This window comes from Periplaneta americana, chromosome 14 (genome assembly GCF_040183065.1).
Source record: "Periplaneta americana isolate PAMFEO1 chromosome 14, P.americana_PAMFEO1_priV1, whole genome shotgun sequence".
NCBI lineage: Eukaryota > Metazoa > Arthropoda > Insecta > Blattodea > Blattidae > Periplaneta > Periplaneta americana.
In genome coordinates this window covers 144,707,944-144,728,014 of record NC_091130.1, presented here as the reverse complement: position 1 = coordinate 144,728,014, position 20,071 = coordinate 144,707,944, and the positions used below count along the sequence as shown (strand labels likewise).

The 20,071-nt window shown below is 37.0% G+C and overlaps 1 non-coding gene across 1 annotated transcript; it reads right to left on the bottom strand.

The window, feature by feature from the left end:
* Positions 1-17,079: 17,079 nt before the first annotated feature.
* Positions 17,080-17,151, bottom strand: TRNAN-AUU (transfer RNA asparagine (anticodon AUU)). Its single transcript has one exon. It is a non-coding gene; the product is annotated as a tRNA-Asn (tRNA).
* Positions 17,152-20,071: the final 2,920 nt, after the last annotated feature.

The window sequence follows — 20,071 nt, the reverse complement described above, 5'->3', positions numbered from 1 at the left end:
TGTGTTTAGAATTTCGTTGGGGCGTGTTTTTCACCGGCATTATCACCTTCATCTCATTCAGACGCTAAATAACCTAAGATGTTGATAAAGCGTCGTAAAATAACCTACTAAAAAACTTAAAAAGCATGTTGTTGTGACATGTAACCAAGGAAAGTGAGTACCGTATGGGATAGTTTATTAAGTACTAGCCGTACCCGTGCGCTCCGCTGCACCCGTTAGAAATAAATATAAAGTAATTACATAATTAAAATAGGACATTTGACCCAGGGAAGACTCGTGTTTGATAGAAGGATAAATCGTTTGATATGTTACTTAATTTAAATTATATTTAAATAATTAATATGCAGTCATTTTGGTCCAGAGAGCAATCATTTGGTGCAATGACAATTCCTTTAACATGTTTCTTAACTGTTATTACATGCAACCATAGTTTAATGAAGATTGACATATCATTTAGTTTTAATGTGTAAACTTTATATTACTTGCTATATGTTTCTGAAGTTACTGTAATAACATTGTAGAATTATGTCCATTTATAGAAACTACACTTTCCAATGGTGAAATAATAATTAAACAATTAATTAGCTTCCGATATTACTTCATACAAACACAGAAACATTCTCTTAGGCTATGTTTAATAGCTTTCGATTGTTATTGTCCAAGGCCCCTTATAGACGAAGTCATTAATTGTTTTTATTTCAGTTTTTATTTCAGTACAAATTCTGTATAGAATAAAACTTATCGGAAATTATTTTCAAAGAAACTTTTGTTATGTAATATTTTTAATGAAAATCAATAATAAGCGAGATATTTCGATTTATTTAATTCAGGCCTCCTTATAAACCCCCTTTTAAATAAAGTATTTTGAATGCCATATAGCCTAAAATCTAAGTTACAACGAACTTAATTTATATTCCAATTTTCATATAAATCGGTTCAGCCATCATCGCGTGAAAAGGTGGCAAACATCCAGGCAGACAGAGATACAAACAAAAATTAAAAAAAAAAAAAAAAAACGATTTTCGGTTTCAGGATAGTTAATTATACATGTTAACATCTATTATTTTTGGAAAATCGAAAATTACCAGAAAAATTTTGGCTACAGATTTATTATTAGTATAGATTTGTCTATTTTTTGTCTGTTTCCATGGTTAATAAATGCCCATTTCACTGCCTATTTTTACTATTTTAGTGCCTATATGCCTGTCTATTTTAACCAAAATAAATGCCTAAACATCCAGGCTCTACTGATCACCTAACCTCACGATGACTTAGTAATATCCAGAGCAGAGATCTCGCTGAATTCCGTACTCTAGTAACAATAGAAAACATTAGAAAAGTAGTAAATACTCGCCTCAGAACTTCCGCCTTCACACCACCCCCCTCCTACAGCGTTATATTCAAATCATCTTCACGGACTCTTTCACAAAGCTCCGATTCTTTAGAGCATAAAGATTCGCTTATCTCTCTAGGATGTGAGCTTCTTAAGGACGCTCCTGCCACTCGTTCGAAGATGAAAAAGTGTTTGATTACTTACAGAAAACGAGCTAAAGATCATACCGGGGAAAGATGATCAAGGTGACGCAGCATTGTAACAACGTTAGTGTTTTTACACATCCCCAAATCGTTAACTTAAAATACACAAAGCCACCGGCGTGGCTCAGTCGGATAGGGCATTTGCCTACCAATCAGGAGTTGCGATTGGGCGCAGGTTCGATTCCCGCGTGGGCTCATTACCTGTTGGTTTTTTTTCCCCGACGTTTTTCCCAACCGCAAGGCAAATGTCAGGTAATCTATGACCATGGATGGGGAACTCGTGCTCTCAAAGTGTCAACACAACCTCAGTGCAGGTAGAACGGACTCTGTACTAGCTGTAGTGTCTGTATGCGGTTCTTGCAAGACACAAGTTCGCTCGCGTCTACAGTACGTGGCGGTTCGTTTTACAACTTACATACAAATGGTTCATTGCAGCCCTCACATAAGCCATCGGTCCCTATCCTGTGCAAGATTAATCCAGTCTTTACCATCTTATCCCACTTCCCTCAAATCCATTTGAATATTATCCTACCAACTACATCTCGGCTTCCCCGAAGGTCTTTTTCCCTCCGGCCACCCAACTAACACTCTATACGCATTTCTGGATTCGCCTATACGTGCTACATGCCCTGCCCATATGTCAGGTGAAGAATACAATGCGTGCAGTTCAGTGTTGTGTAACTTTCTCCATTCTCCTGTAACTTCATCCCTCTTAGCCCCAAATATTTTCCTAAGCACCTTATTCTCAAACACCCTTAACCTATGTTCCTCTCTCAAAGTGAGAGTTCAAGTTTCACAGCCATAAAGAACAACCGGTAATATAACTGTTTTATAAATTCTAACTTTCAGATTTTTTGACAGCAGACTTGATGATAAAAGCTTCTCAACCGAATAATAACACGCATTTCCCATATTTATTTTGTGTTTAATTTCCTCCCGAGTATCATTTATATCTGTTACTGTTGCTGCAAGATATTTGAACTTCCTCACCTCTTCAAAAGATAAATTTCCAATTTTTATATTTCTATTTCGTACAATATTGTCGTCACGAGACATAATCATATACTTTGCCTTTTGGGGATTTACTTCCAAACCTATCTCTTTACTTGCTTCAAGTAAAATTCCCGTGTTTTCCCTAATCGTTTGTAGATTTTCTCGTAACATATTCACGTCATCAGCATAGACAAGCAGCTGATGTAACCCGTTCAATTCCAAACCCTCTCTGTTATCCTGAACTTTCCTAATGACATACTGTAGAGCAAAGTTAAAAAGTAAAGGTGATAGTGCACCTCCTTGGTTTAGCCCGCAGTGGTTTGGAAACGCATCCGACAGAAACTGGCCTATACGGACTAAAGCTAAGGAAACTTACTGAGCATTTCATGCAATAGTTGTGTTTGTGTATTAAGTCATTTTAAAATGGTGTATACCCTTCAAGAGAGAACATAAATCATCCTTACTGATTAAATTTAGGAAATTACACTAAATAAGCTGTGTTTTCATCCTACAATCAACTGATAATAACAAAAGTACAGGTTGCCAGGCGACGATAGGAAACAAAAGATGCGAAAACGAATGATGTGTATAAACAATTGAATGTTCTTTCCTATTTAAGTATAAAAATATTGGAGTGCCATTTGAATTTTCAAAATAGGGGAGACTGGGGTGGGGGTGAAATGTAAAATGCAATTAAGCCTAGTTTCAGACTTCCTCCTCAATATCTAAACTGAATTCTATTTATATAATTAGTTATTTAGGCTGGGAAGTTTTGAAATTGAAGCCCTGTATATAAATTAATCAAGAATGCAGAAATGTACAAATCGACTTTGTAAAGGAACAACAACTTTCGTACGATGCTGATGACTAGGGACCGGATTTTCATATAATATCAAGGTGTGAAATATGTACATATTTATATAAGAAAAATAAGCTGAATGTGTACCAAAATATGTAAAATCATTAAAATATTTAATATCAATATCTGGCAGGTATAGGATAGGTAAGACTCTCCAGTTGTGATTTCATAGAGCATCCGACTTTTTTACCGCACACTTGACACATTACTGTTTTTCCATCTGTAGTGAAAGCTTCGTCCATTGCAATCCATGATTTTATTTTTGTCGTTAGGGTTGAAGATACAGGAGCCATTTTAGATAGTTAAAAGCAGTAGATAAACTCACTTGCACTTTATAGGTGTTGTAAGTACTAAAACTAGAGAACTGAGTGAAATGAATGACACAACAGTACTGCAAGCACTGTTTCGCTTTACTGAATTAGGAGAAAATAAGAGGAGATGTGGGACACGCATTTTAGCTGCTCCCTGTAAGAAACAAAGTACCTACTAAAACCTCAAACTATAGGCATTTACACACTGTTGTTTGACAAGTGACATTCCTGTCTTATTCAGAAGGGTAGGATTATTCCAGACAAGAACCATACTTTCTAATTGCTCAGAAAATCCCATTTCCGTATAGGTCTACTAAATTTAAAATAAAGAGGTTTTTCCCTGGAAGATTAGGAAGAGGGTGGGTAAGGTTGCAATTGCATGGGAACGGCTAGTTAAGACGTGTGCAGAACAATTGAGGGGCTTAGAACAAAAAGCAGATAAGTGACATTATTAAAAAAATAGATAAGTGCATGTTGTGATAGCCCGAAAGGATGTTCCTTTGGGATAAAATCAGGTAAGTGATCACACTGTGCAGTGCTGCTATGTGGGCATCATTTCACCAATCTAGTGTATAATATTCCATTGCATGTAGAACTTTAACTGTAATTTCCTCAAAACTATGTTTCCGTCACTTACCTGCTTTTTGTTCTAAGCCCCTCAATTATAGTTCGAGACAAATCATGTCGTCCTCGTCCCACTCCACGGCATGAAGGCAACGCTGCTTTCCGAGCGATTTTTTTACAATACAAGGTAGCTGTATGAGAAAGGTTGACTTTTGTTCACTCATATTTACAGTGGGCGGTATGGGGTGAGTGCCTGTAATACTTCCTGGAACTAAGGACGTTATGTTTCGTCCCGAAATATATCCTTTCTTGGGTAGGTAAAAAGGCTTTTTAAATCCGTATATTTCAAATTGTAAACTTCTCCAGCAGAAGTTTTTTTTTTTTTTTTTTTTCCTTTTAGAAAAGTAAAAATGAATAAAACCCCTAAATATGTAGATTTCTGTAATATCAAGCCATAATATGTAATCATCATCATCAAGATCCTTCACATATTAGGCCTCTGTAGACCTGTTTCGGCCCCATCTAGCAGTCTTCTTAAAGGTCTTCCTGGTCGACGATGTCCTCTAGGTTTATATTGCATCATAAGAAACAAGTACCTACTAAAACCTCAGACTATAGGCATTTACAAACTGTTGTTTGAAAAATGACATTCCTGTCTCATTCAGAAGGGTAGGATTATTCCAGCCGAGAACCATACTTCCTAATTGCTCGGAAAATCCCATTTCCGCATAGGTCTACTAAATTTAAAATAATATGTAATGTGGGGTAAATATGTAAAAATATGTAGTATCAAATTGTAATATATTAATGGTAATTACAAGATTCGCAAAGATTTGTTATATACGGTTAGGTTGAAAGGAATATAATATGTAATTACATAAAAATCCGGTCCCTGCTGATGATCCAACGTTACTGTACAACCACAACAAGGAGCTGCCTTAAGTAAACACAGACTACCTCTTTCCTCTCTGTGCTCTGTGGATATAGTTTTACAGCACAATAAACAATGTTCTCCATGTGGCAGGAGCATGTTTGTCTAAGTTGCATGCATATAACTCTTGTACAACAACTTGAAAACAATAGAGAGATGGCTATAAGGAACCATTGTCCGAAACCAAAAGCCCGCTGCGCTCCAAGGGGTTGTGAAACAGCATTAACTAAGCGGTTTTGGAAAACAGCGTTGGCTGTGCTTGAAGGGAGAGTTTTCGGTGAATATTCCCATAAGAGGCCATTAGTTAGCTATCACGGCACGTTCTACCAATAAAGAACACAAACATTATCAGAAGCCTCTCATCTCACGACTCTTGTTAGCCAAGACTGGCTGCTTTCCCGGTGGCCACGATTACAATGCAACATTCTATTTTCGCATATGCGTGCTATTCACAGCCGCCGCTCTGCAGAAAAGAGTCACATTTCTTTTTCTTCTACTTAAAAATTCCTAAATAACCTAATAATGTATTCGTTTTATGTATCTTCAGATTACTGGGAAGAAAATATTTATACTATCAACAGTAATCTCACTAGAGGTTTTGATTTATCTAGAAAAAATCAAAACTCGAGTGGAATTTAATTACTATTACACCATTAGAAGGAAATATATGAAGATTAGAATAAATAAAGTACTCTAATACAATAAAATATTAATTGACTTACTAAAATTCTATTTTATCAATGTTACGATGCGTACACCTGCCTGGAGAGAAATAAAAAATAGGTTGCAGCCACCAAATTACTCTTCAAGGAACGACCACTCATATAAATTGAGGGAAAGAAGACAGAGGACGGACACTGGAAAGTTTTCTTTTCTCAATCGTACTATCAGGGACTGGAATGCTTTACCTGCAGACTTACTAAAGGCTTTACCAACAACCAATAATGTATTTAAAAATAGGCTTAAGGACCTTACTAATAGACGGTAATTATACACAGTATTTAAAGGGTGTAAATGTTATTTTGTTATTGAAGTGTTGTATCAGTGAAGAAGTATGTTGTGTCAGTGAAGTGTGTTGTATCAGTGAAGAAGTATGTCGTGTCAGTGAAGTGTGCTGTGTAAGTGAAACGTGTTCCTGTCAGTGAAGCTTTTTAGTTTATAGTGGCAGTGCAAAGTATTTGAACAGTGAAATGTTTTTGAAGTGTTAGTGAAATCAGGATAGAATCAGTGAAATGTGTCGTAGTTCCATTGCAGTGAGTGAGTTGACAGCGAAATGAGTGTAATTTGAAAGGTACTTGTGCAGATATGAACATATCATACTCGTGGGTTTTAGTTCGATCTTAGTCTTAAGATACAAATTAGATTTATTTCAAATGTTATTTTAAGTGATCGTTTCATTTAATTTAGTATATGACCTGTTGTTGTTGTTATTATTATTATTATTAATTATTATTGTTAGTATTAATTATTAATATTGTTATTAGTTGTATTTTTAATTAATAAGTTTATTATTGTTATTATTGAGTGTAATTAGTTACCACTGCCACCGGGTATATACCCATTTGCAGTGTGAATAAATACATACATACATACATACATACATACATACATACATACATACATACATACATATACACATAGCGAACAAACAACGAAAGAATAATGAAGCGAAACTTCATTCATCGTTCGCTGTTTGGAGCAACGTACAAATCATCAGCAAATGGTCAGAAAACATTGACGTTCGCTGATTATCAGCAATAATGGCAGACGAAAATATAATTATAGCAAGTGCAGCCGTTGTTATTACAGGCAGTTTAACAAAAAGGAAGTTGAATAATTTCAAGGGAAAAATTGTTCCGGGGCCGGGTATCGATCCCGGGACTTCTGGTTGAACGTACCAGCGCTCTTTCCAACTGAGCTACCCGGGAACTCGACCCGACACCGTCTCAACTTTTCCCTCTATATCCACACAACTCGCGTGGGCTGACGAAACGCCAGAGACCCACATCGAGTGCACACATTCTCTGTGTGACTTGGAATTGTGGTGGAGTTCCCGGGTAGCTCAGTTGGAAAGAGCGCTGGTACGTTCAACCAGAGGTCCCGGGATCGATACCCGGCCCCGGAACAATTTTTCCCTTTAAATTATTCAAATCTGCTTTACAGGGAGCATTACCTGAAAGACTAGATTTGCAAAAAGAAAGTTAAAAAAAACAAAAGGCGATGGTGGCAGACGTCACTATCAATCAATATAGAGGCACTGAGTTGCTTCAGGATTTGCATCGAATGGAATCGGAACAGTTTCATAACTTCTGTCACATTTCAGAAACAGACTTCGAAATATTACTGTGCAAAATAGGGCCAAAATTTTCCAAGAAAAACACAGGCTGGCGAAAAACAATACCTATCCACGAAAGGCTCGCTACAGGAGGTTCGTATACAAGTTTAATTGGTTGGGTCACTGGCTGAGAAGAAACTGCCTACTGAAGGATGCACTGAAGGAATGGTGAACGGGAGAAGAGTTCGGGGCAGAAGAAGATATCAGATGATAGACGACATTAAGATATGTGGATCATATGCGGAGACTAAGAGGAAGGCAGAAAATAGGAAAGAGTGGAGACTGCTGGGTTTGCAATGAAAGACTTGCCCATGGGCAGAACACTTGTATGTATGTATGTATGTATGTATGTATGTATGTAATCACAATGCCAATGGGTAAATACCCGGTGGCAGTGGTAAGTAATTACACTCAATAATGACAATGTTGTCATGGAAACTAAAATACCGAAGAAGTCTATCACTCATAACACAATCTCTGTCACTACTAACTTCACTTGAACGCTACAGAATTTCATTCCAATTTCCTGATAAGGAAACCCGGTGTCTAGCAGTTTGATTCACATACCTTCAGTAATCTGATAAGGAACAAAATACGCTTTGGACGACCAGAACGATTATGTCCAAGGAGTAGGATATAGTAAAGACCCTCGACGTCAATTATTGACCTTGACCTATACAATTTCCACTTGTGACATACTTTAACCCGGAACTACTGACATCTCACAATTTAGATAAAGTTTCGACATGGAGATCTGGACTCTTAGAATACTTCAAGACTCTGAACATCGTGTAACATGGAGTCTGTGTACAAGAACCTTTTTTAAATACAGAGACATGAAAAAAAAAAGACGTCAAGGAAGAGGGCCAGACGGGGGAGGGGGGGGGGAGGTAGGCTTGGGAGCGAGCGGTCGTCACGGGCTGCACACGTCAATCACAACGCTATCTTCCGGCACGAAATGAAAGTAACAATCTAAAAGACTGTTACGGAGGAATCTCTCCTGAAGGCTTCAGGTCGGCCGGCAGTCTTCCCGTAATAATGGCGAGGAAAAACACGAGACAAAAAAGTCGTGCGTGTAAAGAGAAAACGCACGTCAAACCTTGCCATTCAAACGGTGAAATATACTCCGCAGGCCTCGGAATACGAAGAATTGTCTACTCTGCGACATGAACAAATGCACCGGGTTTGATCTCCTACGATTGTGGTTTGTCAGATTTGAACCTCATAAGTGACACCAATAAGGCATCGCTCCTGAGGAAACTAAGCCAAGAGATAATGGGGTATTGTGGCAAGTTCCTTTCCCCTTCATTGCGTATATCGCTGACAAGTAATATATTACACTAATCGGACTTAAGATGTATACAAGAATTGAATATTTAAAAAACACGTATGACTCGGTTAAGAAAGAAGATTTATATAATATTCTTATTGAATTTGGTATTCCCAAGAAAGTACTTCGATTAATTAAAATGTGTCTCAGTGAAACTTACAGCAAGGAGATGCACTATCACCTTTACTTTTTAACTTTGCTCTAGAGTATGCCATTAGAAAAGTTCAGGATAACAGAGAGGGTTTGGAATTGAACGGGTTACATCAGCTGCTTGTCTATGCGCATGACGTGAATATGTTAGGAGAAAATCCACAAACGATTAGGGAAAACTCGGAAATTCTACTTGAAGCAAGTAAAGAGATAGGGTTGGAAGTAAATCCCGAAAAGACTAAGTATATGATTATGTCTCGTGACCAGAATATTGTACGAAATGGAAACATAAAAATTGGAGATTTAGAAATTAAACGCAGAATAAATATGGGAAATGCATGTTATTATTCGGTTGAGAAACTTTTGTCATCTAGTCTGCTGTGAAAAAATCTGAAAGTTAGAATTTATATTACCGATTGTTCTGTATGGTTTTGAAACTTGGACTCTCATTTTGAAAGAGGAACAGAGATTAAGGGTGTTTGAGAATAAGGTTCTTAGGAAAATATTTGGGGCTAAGAGGGATGAAGTTATAGTAGAATGGAGAAAGTTACACAACGCAGAACTGCACGCATTCTTTTCTTCAATTGATATAATTAGGAACATTGAATCCAGAAGTTTGAGATGGGCAGGGCATATAGCACGTATGGGCGAATCCAGAAATGCATATAGGGTGTTAGTTAGGAGACCGGAGGGAAAAAAAACCTTTGGGGAGGCAGAGACGTACATGGGAGGATGATATTAAAATTGATTTGAGGGAGGTGGAATATGATGATAGAGACTGGATTAATCTTGCACAGGATAGCGACCGATGGCGGGCTTATGTGAGGGCGGCAATGAACCTCCGAGTTCCTTAAAAGCCATAAGTAAATAAGTGTTTCTTTGTATAATCCCACAATAATCATTGTTCCAGCCACCGGCGTGGCTCAGTCGATTAAGGCTGTTGCCTGCCGATCTGAAGTAGTGTTCGGGCGCGGGTTCGATCCCCGCTTGGGCTGGTTGGTTTTCCCCAACCGTAAGATGAATGCCAGGTAATCTATGGCGAATCCTCGGCCTCATCTCGCCAAATATCATGTCGCTATCACCACCCTCATCGACGCTAAATAACCTAGTAGTTGATACAGCGTCATTGAATAACCAACTTAAAAAAAAATATTGTTCCTGCAACATAGGCTTCAGTTGACGCCATCCATGTATCAGGTAATATCGCATTTTATAAGCTGCAAATAGACGAAGCAGAAATGCAGCCTAATCAGTTGTAAAATAGAACTGGACAGCATGGAGCAGGTAGCAATAAATATGAAAGTTCCCTCACTGACGACAATCCGAGACCCAGCAATTATTGGAGCCCCCCTCTCCCCTTCACGGGTCCGGAGTGGCGGTTTAGTTGCCAGCATTGCAATTATCCAATTAGCCTACAGCGTGGAGTCATGTTGGTACAATGTCTTTCTCACATTTGTAATAAAACTACTGCGCGTGATAGGTTTAATGTCGTGTATTCACGCATACATGTGCTCTATTTCGGGGTTATAAATGTTTATCTTTTCTGATAGTTCATGCCTGGGATAAACAGTTGTATGGAATCAAACGCTGCGGTTTATAAACAAGTGTGCTGAGGAGCTAGACACAATTTCTGATCTGATACCAGTATCACCTAATAAATTATCGACGTCACAGACACTGCATTATTTTCATAATCTGATTCGCTCTTTTGCACTGAAATTCCACAGTTCGTATCTGCCTAAAGCTCTAAAGCCACCAACCGAATTGAATTAAGTGGAAAGACACGTTCACACAACCACATGGAATAATTTGTGAACACATCTTTACTCCTCAAATAATTTTGACGAACATCTGATATAATATTTAGGCCTATAATTAGGGCCCGTAAGTTCAGGCAATTATTTTGGCTAAAATGGGCAGGAAAATAGGCATTTCAAATTCAGAAAATAGGCAGTAAAATAATAAAAAAAGAACTGGCATTACAAAATACGAAAATAAACAGCAAAATAATCAAAATATAGTGAGATCCACGTAAGAGCAGTTTCTAAAAGGCTAATTTGGCGCCTCTTCAGTATTGCCAACTAATACGAGATATCACCAAAGAGAGTAAAATCACAATGCCATGTACTGTAATAATAATAATAATAATAATAATAATAATAATAATAATAATAATAACAATAATCATCATCATCAGCTGCTTGTCTATGCTGATGACGTGAATATGTTAGGAGAAAATCCACAAACGATTAGGGAAAACACGGAAATTTTACTTGAAACAAGTAAATAGATAGGTTTGGAAGTAAATCCCGAAAAGACAAAGTATATGATTATATCTCGTGACGAGAATATTGTACGAAATGGAAATATAACAATTGGAAATTTATCCTTTGAAGAGTTCGAAAAATTCAAATACCTGGGTGCAACAGTAACAAATATAAATGAAACTCGGGAGGAAATTAAACACAGAATAAACATGGGAAATGCTGTTATTATTTGGTTGAGAAGCTTTTATCATCCAGTCCGCTGTCAAAAAATCTAAAAATTAGAATTTATAAAATAGTTAAATTACCGGTTGTTCTTCATGGTTGTGAAACATGGACTCTAACTTTGAGAGAGGAACAGAGGTTAAGGGTGTTTGAGAATAATAATTTAATAATATATTTTTTAATCTAGCAGAGCTAAGGCCAGTAGGCCTTCTCTATCGCCCAGCCAGACTCTAATTCTAATTGAATACAATTGCTTACATAGTTATTACATTAATATCTAGACCATAAAACAACATGAAAGTAAATAATGAAAGTTGGATAAGTAATGTTAGTGTGACAATAATAAACATTGGTAAGAAATAGTTATAATAATAATAATAATAATAATAATAATAATAATAATAATAATAATAATAGTAATAATAATAATGAGATCATTTAGATATTTATCGGTGATATATATAAAACCATTAAACATTGAGAAACCTGAAACAGCTAGCTTAGGAAAATATTTGGACCTAAAAGAGATAAAGTTACAGGAGAATGGAGAAAGTTACACAACACAGAACTGCATGCATTGTATTCTTCACCTGACATAATTAGGAACATTAAATGCAGACGTTTGAGATGGGCAGGGCGTGTAGCGCGTATGGGCGAATCCAGAACTACATACAGTGTGCATATATATGATAGTGCATATAGAGTGTTAGTTGGGAAGCCGGAGGGAAAAAGATCTTTGGGGAGACTCAGACGTAGATGGAAGGGTAATATTAAAATGGATTTGAGGGAGGTGGGATATGATGGGAGTGACTGGATTAATCTTGCTCAGGATAGGGATCAATGGCGGGCTTATGTGACGGCGGCAATAAACCTCCGGGTTCCTTAAAAACAAGTAATAATAATAATAATAATAATAATAATAATAATAATAATAATAATAATAATAATAGTTGTTTATCCCTACAATTTTATCACTTATCTAGCATATGTTTATTTTTATCACTTCCCTAGCATTACTTCGTCTTTATCACTTCCCTAGCATTTGTCTCTGTGTTTGCCAACATTTCAAACTCTAAATTCTTTACGGTACTATAAAACATGTTCTGCGATCGTCATTTGTTTCCCTTATAAATAGCTAGTCGACTGAAAGTGGCGACTCCGTTGAAACGTTTTGTTGAAAGTAACATTACTGAAATAGAATTTTAGTAATCAATTAATATTTTATTGTATTTGTTGTTGTTTACTTAACTGTCCGAAGACAAGTCTGAAACTCACAAGTGATACCAAGAAGGCACCACTTATGAGACAACTAGGCCAGGAGATCATGGGGTAGGGTGACCAGTTCCTTCCCCCCCCCCATATAAATTGAAAAAGTGTAAATTTTCAACATTTAATTCATTGTATTAGAGTACTTTATTTCTTCTAATCTTTATATACTTTCTTCTAATCGTGTAATAGTCAATTAAATCCCACTATAGTCTTGATTTTCTCCAGATAAATCAAAACCTCTAGTAAGATTACTGTTGATAAAATGAAATGTTCATTGTCATTTTTGATAATGATGCTAGAATCCTGTATACTTTCTAGTAGTACAGTAGGTTATTTTACTACGCTGTATCAACATCTCAGGTTATTTAGCGTCTGAATGAAATGAAGGTGATAATGCCGGTGAAATGAGTCCGGGGTCCAGCACCGATATTGCTTATATTGGGTTGAGGGAAAATCCCGGAAAAAAATCCAACCAGATAACTTGCCCCAACCGGGAATCGAATCCGGGCCACCGGGTTTCGCGGCCAGACGCGCTAGCCGTTATTCCACAAGTGATGACTGTATACTTCGTATGTTATTTTTATACGTAAGGGGAAGTTATTTTAGATTGGGAATTACGAAGTTTATGATTACAAATTACTGTTTTTTTTATATTACTCGTTTATTATTTTCTTGTTCTAAGGCCGTGGACGATTGGAACACATGTTTGATTACCACCCGGCTGTACTACATGTTTGTCGTTCTGGTTCACTGGCATTGAGAGCTGCGCTACTAGACTTTTTATTCGATAGAGATATAGTCTAAGCTCACATAACTTAACAGTTTCGGTATCAACTCCCTAGCTCTGCTTATTATGTATAGCAGTGACGTCAAAGCAAGCGCATTTTTCTGACCTTGACGTCGTGCGCGGGCATCAAGCGCTAAGTATGGAAAGAGGAAGGGTTGTGTATATGAATAAGCAGCCTGTTGGATTAAGAAAACAGTGGTGCACAAACTTCAAACGGAACGTAAAATCTTACGTCGTTATTTTTATATGGCTTCTTTCTGTTTAATATTATCTATATTGTCTGTAAAACAAAAGTACTAATATCAATTTCTTAATATTGCACTTGTGTTTTAAATCTTAATAACACAATAAAGAGTTAAGAAGGAATATTCACATAAATTCCATAGTAGTACAACTATACTGCACTAAATGGATGAAACACATCATTCATAAAGAAAGTGATATCCCCGAAAAAGAGATTGAGTATGACATTATAAGTTGGAATTAATATTGATGGTAACTTTAGCCTTATAAAAGTAATCAATAAACTAATCAAAACAATATTACAGTACAAAGCAAAGTTACCTAGGTGCTTGTATATGTTTTAAGTATAACTAATAGTCCATAAAAAAAACTCTTATCGCATTATGCTTTTAAGGTGATATTGGTGAGCAACTTCCTATCATCAGAATATTAAATTATTTTCTCGAAATATGCTGAAGCTATAGAGCTGACATTTTTACAACACATAGGCATAGATCTTTTGCTTATGATGTAACAGTAGTTGCTTTGTTAATTAATTTTCTTACAAACAATTTCCATGCGAATATGTTCAAAAATTTTAATACACTATCTTCAGTAATACGTATTTACGGTTTATTAGATTTATGAAAACATTCTGTAAGGCTACTAAATAAATAGGCCTATGTCTTAAAATTTCACTTTTCTATTAAAAAAGTCGAGAAAATATTTCTTTTGAATAAAAAAATTAAACTTGTGAAAAATGAGCATTAAAATTAAAACTTACATTCTTATAATCCACTCATACTTCTCAGACAAATCTAAAAATTACCATGGATACAGTTTTAATAAGTTCTCTTCCCTTTATCTATTGAATCAGTGCTGGCCATCCCTGAATATAGCTCGATCAAGCGGCATATACTAATTCTTTCGTCTGTCTCTTTCCTTTCCACTGTAAAACGCTCAGACTATCCTGAGCTCTAAAGCGCGCGCTTGCTCCTATGGGCATCAATTGACATGCCTGATGTATAGTTTTAATTGAAATGCAGTCATGTACCTATGCTGCAAACGTCACTTTGTGTCTATTTTGGTATCAGCAGAAAATAAGAACTGTATAAATGTCGAATAATTTCAAGGGAAAAATTGTTCCGGGGCCGGGTATCGATCCCGGGACCTCTGGTTAAACGTACCAGCGCTCTGCCAACTGAGCTACCCGGGAACTCCACCAGACACCGTCTCAACTTTTCCCTTTTTTATATCCACACAACTCGCGTTGGCTGACGAAACGCCAGAGACCCACATCGAGTGCACACAATCTCTGTGTGACTTGGAATTGTGGTTTTCTGTTAACGTACACAGTGACTCGATGTGGGTCTCTGGCGTTTCGTCAGCCCACGCGAGTTGTGTGGATATAAAAAAGGGAAAAGTTGAGACGGTGTCGGCTGGAGTTCCCGGGTAGCTCAGTTGGCAGAGCGCTGGTACGTTGAACCAGAGGTCCCGGGATCGATACCCGGCCCCGGAACAATTTTTCCGTTGAAATTATTCAAATCTGCTTTACAGGGAGCTTCACCTGAAAGACTAGATTTGTATAAATGTCGTTTCATGTGATTAACACGGTGTTAAGGGTACACGAAAGTGAACACAAATTCTATTGTCAAAGCAAGTATTAATTCCACACAATATGAAGTGTAGCAAACATTACTTTTTTTTTAAAACAAATTGGAATTCTAACCAATTGCGATACGGAAAAAGAGTAACTTCCAATTTTTAAAGTATGTCGTTATAAATTTTCAGACTAGAGCAGTTTTCTTTTCCTTTCTCCCCCCCCCCCATGCCTGGCATTTGCTGCGCGCCAGGCAAACTGTATATAAAAGGCTTAGAGTGCCCCAGGTCGTAAATAAGTCAGTGGAATAGCAGCTCCATCTAGTTTATTTACATGAGACTACAGCGGCGTACTTTTCATTTGTTGCTAGGCTACAGGGTCCCTCGTTAATGGATATTGGTACATTTCCACGTGTGTTGTGTTGAATGGTGCTTTATGGGGCTATGTAATTAGCATTACTATCTATTCGAAATGTGTTGGTTGGATATTTGGGGTCGTAATTATCTCTGGCCGACAATTTAGAATTTCAAGAAATTATTGTACTGGCGTAATATTTTGGGTACTCTGATATTACCTTCACTCATATACTCGTGTTGGCAGTGAATCGTGAATTATTCGTCCGCTTTATTTTACTGTCAGGGTGGATAGGCATAGTGTGTTCAACAACGGTATATTTCAATATATTACATCGAGTTCGATAGTTTGTTTACTTTTATAGAAGAATAAATTATTGAAATCATAGAGTACAGAATACAACAGAGTCGCTCTATGTATTTTTTCAATGAAGTCAACAATGTCGCGCGGTAGCCATCTTGATACAACTCATCATTGCGTTGGAACTTACGCTGTAGGTTTGTTGTTTTCAGTTGTTAGGAGTAATATTTTGATAAATTTAAATATGCCGATCTGTATCTGTGTGTGTATGGTTACGGGAAATAAGGCGCCCAAAAATGTATCTGGAATAAACAATAAAATACAAAACATTTTAAGTAAACAGACTGGAAACCCTTGACAGCAAATTTTCTTCCTCAGATGCTGACAGATGTGTAGGCAAAATATCAGAAAAAAATCTCCAAATTTCTGGGAAAAGTAGTGATTATCCAAAATGGCTTTTGAATCTACAAAAACTTCAATAACATTTAGTAAATTATTAAATAAATCACATGAAACTTTGTGCAAAAGTTATTACACACAGCATGATAATTATACAAAATTTTCAGGCCTCTAATTTGAATACTTACAAGTGGTTTTTACAGAACCCAGCGGTTCATTATCGCCCTCACATAAGCCCGCCATCGGACCCTATCCTGAGCAAGATTAATCCAGTCTCTATCAGTATATCCCACCTTCCAAATATATTTTAATATTAACCTCCCACATACGTCTCGGCCTCCATAAAGTTTTTTTCCCAGTCTCCAAACTAACACGCTGGATTCACCCATACGTGCTACATGCCCTACCCATCTCAAACGTCTGGATTTAATGTTCCTAATTATGTTAAATGAAGAATACAATGCGTGCAATTCTACGTTGTGTAACTTTCTCCATTCTCCTGTAACTTCATCCTTCGTGGCCCCAAATATTTTTCCAACCACCTTATTCTCGAACATCCTTAAACTCTGTTCTTCTCTAAAAGTGAGAGTCCAAGTTTCACAACCACACAGAACAGGTAATGTAACTGAATAATTTCGAGGGAAAAATTGTTCCCGAGCCGGGTATCGAACCCGGGACCTTTGGTTTAATGTACCAACGCTCTACCACTGAGCTACTCGGGAACTCTAACCGACACCGATCCAATTTTTCCCTCTATATCCACAGACCTCAAAGTGGGCTGACAACCGTCAAGCAACCAACTTCGAGTGCACACTAACTCCGTGTGACTTAAATTGTGGTTTTCTGTTAACGAACAGTTATGTAACAGGTAATGTAACTGTTTTATAAATTCTAACTTTCAGTTTTTTTAAGCAGAATGAATGACAAAAGCTTCTCAACCGAAAAATAATAGGCATTTCCCATATTTATTCTGTGTTTAATTTCCTCCTGAGTGTCATTTATATTCGTTGGTGTTGTTCGAATCAGGATAAAAGAGAGGGTTTTGAATTGAACGGGTTACATCAGCTTCTTGTCTATGCGGATGACGTGAATATGTTAGGAGAAAATTCACAGACGATTAGGGAAAACACGGAAATTTTACTGGAAGCAAGTAAAGCGATAGGTTTGGAAGTAACTCCCGAAAAGTTAAAGCATATGATTATGTCTCGTGACCAGAATATTGTACGAAATGAAAATATAATTGGAAATTTATCCTTCGAAGAGATGTAAAAATTCAAATATCTTGAAGCAACAGTAACAAATATAAATGATACTTGGGAGGAAATTAAAAGCAGAATAAATATGGGAATAAATAAATTATTATTCGGTTGAGAAGCTTTTGTCATCCAGTCTGCTGTCAAAATATCTTGAAGTTAGAATTTATAAAACAGTTATATTATCGGTTGTTCTGTATGGTTATGAAACTTGGACTTAGAGGAACAGAAATTAAGGGTGTTTGAGAATAAGGTTCTTAGGAATGTATTTGTGACTAAGAGGGATGAAGTTACAGGAGAATGGAGAAAGTTACACAACACAGAACTGCACGCATTGTATTCTACACCTGACATAATTAGGAACATTAAATCCAGAACGTTTGTGATGGGCATGGCATGTAGCACGTACGGGCGAAGCCAGAAATGCATATAGAGTGTTAGTTGGGAGGTCGGAGGGGAAAATATTTTTGAGGAGACCGAGATGTAGATGGAAGGATAATATTGAAATGGATCTGAGGAAGGTGGGGTATGATGATAGAGACTGGATTAATCTTGCTCAGGATAGGGACCGAGGGTGGGCTTATGTGAGGGCGGCAATGAACCTCTGGGTTCCTTAAAAGCCATAAGTGAATATAATATATTCTGGTCACGAGACATAATCATATACTTTGTCTTTTCGGGATTTACTTCCAAACCTCTCTCCTTACTTGCTTCAAGTAAAATCCATTTGTTTTCCTTAATAATTTGTGGATTTTCTCTAAAATATTCATAAACGAGCAGCTGAAGTAACCCGTTCCTCTAGTTTGAAAAGTTTAGAAAACTGAAATATGACCTCAGTCTGTCGTTAACTTGGGAGTAATCCGATGAAGTTTACTTATTTTTGAGGTTGCGTACTTAAGTCTACCATAAAAAAAGCTACTTGAGTCATTACCTGGACTGGGATTACTACACGCTGATCAATGTTTTTTTTTTATCCTTACATTATTATGCAATTTTTCCAGACCGGACCTTGATGTGGCAAACCATTAATTTCAAACCTGAAATTCCGTCTGCAGTAAAGAAAGTGAAAAAGACACAATCCATTAAACCAGACAAGACACTAGATCTACAACTTGGACGCCAGCCTATTCGGTGACTGGAACAGCCAGTACAATGTCACGTCTCTGTGTGTTTCAGATGAGAAAGTAACTCGTCCCGATGTTCGGACCAACGCACATTTGCTGGACATCTTCAGCTAAATACAGTACTGAATTTTTGCGGCCATTGTATTCCTAAAGAATTCTACGGTGTTTTCTTTGGGTAGGGGGACTATGGGGGGGGGGGTTTAGCGGAATGTTAGTCCATTACGTTTTTGTCCATTCGTAATTTGGTCCTAATTTTACGTTTGTCCAGTTACATGTTTGTCCTACATCAAATTTTGTCCACCGAGGGGAGTCTTCACAAAACTCGTTATCTACAAAATCTTCTTTTTTTTCAAGACAACTCTTTTCTAAAATACACAACTGTAGATCAACTGTATTCCAAGATCAATTTACTGATATACTTACCAACTTTAGCTTAATTCTGATAGCACCATTGGATTCTCCTGACCCAAAAACATAAGGATGTGCTAAAACCTCAAAATCGAAAAAAAAATGTAGGTAACGAGTTTTGTGAAAACGCCCCTCTTTTGTTCATGTCATTTAGTGAAATTTCGTCCTATACCGTAAAATGGGGTAACTTTGCTCCATTTTCTAGTTAAAAATTTGTTTTCAGTCTGTATGTAGTCTTTAAGGGCCGTATTCAAAGACATTCTTAGCGCGGGCTTCCGGTGGATGATCAGCGAACAAAAGTTCTTCGTGTTCATAAACCAGTGTTAGCGATATATGATACGATATGAATCCTGTACAAGTAATCAGTCGATAGCCGGGGCTAGTTTAGCACGCTCGTAGCGCGGGCTAGCGAAATGGCTATGAATAGCACCCTAAGGGCCATACTCATAGTCATTCTTAGCGCGAGCTTCCGGTGGATGATCAGTGAACTAACGTTTTTCGTATTCATAAACCAGTGTTAGCGATATGATATGATATGATATGATATGATATGATATGATATGATATGATATATGATATGATATGATATGATATGATATATGATATGATATGATATGATATGATATGATATGATATGATATGATATGATATGATATGATATGATATGATATGATATATATGATATATGATATATAATATGATATATGATATGATATATTATATGATATATGATATGATATGATATATGATATGAATCCTGTAAAGGTAAGCAGTCGATAGCCGGTGCTAGTTCAGCACGCTCGTAGCGCGGGCTAGCGAAATGTCTATGAATAGCACCCTAAATGTCTAATTTTGAG